The sequence below is a fragment of the Pinus tabuliformis genome, chromosome 6 (genome assembly GCF_031772625.1).
Source record: "Pinus tabuliformis cultivar Carrire ecotype Pingquan chromosome 6, CPIR1, whole genome shotgun sequence".
Classification (NCBI taxonomy): domain Eukaryota; kingdom Viridiplantae; phylum Streptophyta; class Pinopsida; order Pinales; family Pinaceae; genus Pinus; species Pinus tabuliformis.
Genome location: NC_142292.1, coordinates 1983454734 through 1983458665, shown reverse-complemented (window position 1 = coordinate 1983458665; position 3932 = coordinate 1983454734).

Sequence of the window (3932 nt, the reverse complement as noted above, 5' to 3'; positions counted from 1 at the left end):
GCCTTCATACTCCTTAGGATTAGGACTAGGTGGAAAATGTGACTCTCAATTTATTGGAAATTCTTCATCTTCAACTTCATCACTATTGTTCTCATAGTCCATAGGATTAGGACTAATTGGACATTGTGACTCTCTATTCATTCGAAATTCTTCATCTTGCTCTTCATCACTATTGCTCTCATAGTCCATAGGATTAGGACTAAGTGAAAACCGCGACTCTCTATTCATTTGAAATTCTTCATCATGCTCTTTATTATCGCTGATTTCATAGTCCATAGGATTAAGACTAAGTGGACACCATGAATCTCTATTCATTTGAAATTCCTCATCATTGCTGCTCTCATAGTCCATATGATTAGGACTAAGTGGAAACCACGACTCTTTATTTATTTGAAAATCTTCATCATGCTCTTCATCACTGCTGCTCTCATTGTCCATACGATTAGGATTAAGTGGAAACTGTGACTCATTATTTATTTGAAATTCTTCATCCTGCCCTTCATCAGTGTTGCTCTCATAGTCCTTAGGATTAGGACTAAGTGCAAAATTTGACTCTCTATTCATAGTGGAAGATTTCATTATATTCATCAATATGAATAGAGTTGTTACGCGACGAAGTTGTTGATGCTTCACAAAGAGAAACTTCACTATCAGAAGAATACATGGTTTTCAAATAGAAGAGGTTGAATGATACAAATGAACCCTCTCCTAATGATAATATATAGCTTAAAGAATGAAAAATTCCTTCTAAAAATTTTCGCCAAAATTTTTCCCTCCAAAAATTTTGTTTCATGTATTTTCTTCCATAATTTTCTTCTACAATTTTTTGAAAATTTTTAACTAAAATTTTCTTATGAAATTAATCTTTTAAACTAAATCTTTAAATTAAAAATGTAAACTAAATCTTTTACCTAAATTAATTTTTTACTTAAACTATATAACATCTACTAGACAATTGAATGTTTCTCTACATTTTTATTATATCTTCTATCACACATTTAAAATAAATTCCTATATCGTCATAACACAATTTATATGTTAATATTTTATAAAAAAATTTCATAATGTTCGCTTTGACATAATTTACTATATCACCATAACAAGATTTATATGTTAATTTTTTTATAAAAACAAATTAATTTCACATTCACCTTGTGGTAAAACAATTCTGTAATGTCCGTTTTATCATAGTTACCTATACGCCATAACAAAATTTATATGTTAAAGTTTTTATAAGAACAAATTAATCGTGTAGTAATGTTCATTTTATCATATTTCCCTATATCGCTATAACAAAATTTATATGTTAAAGTTTTTATAAAAACAAATTAATCCCACATTAATCGTGCGGTAAAACAATTCCATAATTTCTGTTATATCATAAATTTCATTATCACTATTCCTCACATCACATCAAGGCTTTTCGAGGTTCGTTAAAAGACTTGGAGCGATTTTGTGGAGCAGCTACATTGTTATCGACAACATATTCAACGGAAGATTATCGCATTTGAAATGTTAGTTTCCTTTTTGTTGTGTGCAAGTTTTAAAATTCAATAGGTTTACTAGTAGTTATGTGTCAATTGGGTTGTTATTTTCGTGTAAAATACCTAAACAAAAACATATTCCAATAAAATAATACTTAATTTTTTATTAATTAAAATTTAGATTTTATTTACAAATTAAAAATTTAGATGAGTCAGGCTTACTCGACAACTCCATGGCGAGCAAAAGGCCACTACGTTCGCAGTGGGTGTGGTGGGCCCAGTCGTGCCTGCTAGCAGCACCCACCCTCGCGACCTACCCTGCCAAGGGTGAGGGCTAATTCTTAGAATCGGGCCTCCACCCCCACGGGTCTCCAACGGGACGCGAGGGAGGGGCGAGAGGGGGATGCACGCAGCACCTCCCCAACAGCCCAACCGGCCCATGGGGGTAGAGGCCCGATTATGAGAATTGGACCTCCACCCCCATGGGCTCGTTGGGCCATGAGGTGGGGCAGGAGGGCACTGCATTTTTTTAATTGTTTTTAAAAGATTATGTTTTACAAAACTATTTATGATTTATGATTATTTATCGTTTTTAGATTTTGTTTGTTTTTCTTTTTTAATTTACTAATTTATATGTGTATATTTTTTGCAGTAAAATGACATCAAAGAAGATTTCTGTGAATCTTTCTGGACCAAAAACTACTAAAAATAAAGGTGGATCCTCAAAAAACAGGGTTGAATGAACCAAACTTGAGCTAATAACTACAAATATATCAAGTGCCTCAAACAATAAGAAGACGATTTCATATCGGAAGAAATCAAAAGAAGTGAATCTTACAGAAAATGTATGGTATTTGAAAGATCGAAAAGGCGAACAACAGGTGCAAATATATCTATATGTTGATATCCCTAACGATAATGGAATTTACAAGGTGATGGGAAAAGTCATAGACATGTTTCATACTAGACACTGAAGTTGTTTATACTTACAAAACCAACCAAGTCACATGACAAGATTATATATAAGTTATCATTATCATTATATAACACGACAAAGGAATCTACAAAGTTGTGTAAACAAATTATAAATAACATTGCACAAGATATAGTAAGTTTTTTTTATTTATATTTGTGTTTTGCATTATTGTAATTGTATCATTATATTTTTATAACTTAGTTTTTATTGACACATGATATTTTGTTTGACATAATTTTATTGAAAATCTTTCAATTATGTTGGGAGGCATTCATTTCATAGAGCAATATATTATGAATGTTTTTAGTAATTTCTACTCAAGGTCAGAGGAAGATAAGACAAAAAAAACAAAAAATAGTAATTCATGATGCTAAAAAACTATATCCAAGGGATCAACAAAGAATCTCTATAGCAGATCAATCTAGCAAAGGTAGACAGGTTACTTTTGAATATGAGGAAGTTGAAACTGACAATGAAAAATATGTTGCCATTACATAGGATGACATTAGAACTGATGTTAGAAAGGAGAAGAGCCATAAAAGACCAAAAGTAACAATGCCCGGGAATGCTTATGTTCTAGTTAATGATGAGAATGTTAGGAGGAAGAAAATAAAAGTTGAACATTCTCAAGTAGTCATTGTCAACAGTGAAGATCCTAGTGAAAATTAAAAAGAAAGCGGGGAAATCATTACACCAAGAGTCGATTTAAAGGATGACATTATTAAAACAAAACAAAATATCATTCGACAGAACTTGACAAAGACAAACTTAATTGAGGGTGGTCATACATTTCAACTTAATGTGAGACAAATCTATAAGCCAAGTGAAAGACAATTTAAATATCAAATCAGAAAGTCACACCACTTGCATGTTCACAACTTGAAGACATTTATGAGGTACAATCCATATGTTCATGTGGTTAATTATGTGCTTCTTGTTGATAGAGTTCAAGTTCCCAACAAAGAAGCATTTGATAAGTCAATGTTTTGAACAGAATTATTATGTATTTAGAGGAAACCATTCTATAAAAACTCAAATGCAAATGATGGAGGAATATTCCAATAACCCACGTTTTGAAACAATGAAATGTATCATTGATGTTGGTTTATCAGATACAGAAGCAAAGTTATTGGCATGGGATAATAATTCAGATAATGAATATAGGATGTTTGTGACTTTCATCCAAAGGATTAAATTTATTCATAATGAATTTGAAGAAAAATGTGGTGGGGATAAGATAAATGTTACTATAGAATCCCGAAAAGAATGTTGTATAGAAATAGGCTATCAAATTGAAGAGAAAATCAGTTCAAAATGCGGCAAAGTAAATGTTGATATATTCAGAAGTATTGATAACATTTTCCAGTTGGCATTTAGAACTAGAGAGATATGGGAATTGATTAGTGAGATTTTTAGCATGTGGGAGAACATTGGTATTAAAAACCAGAAGGTCAAAAGGTCTAAACCATTGA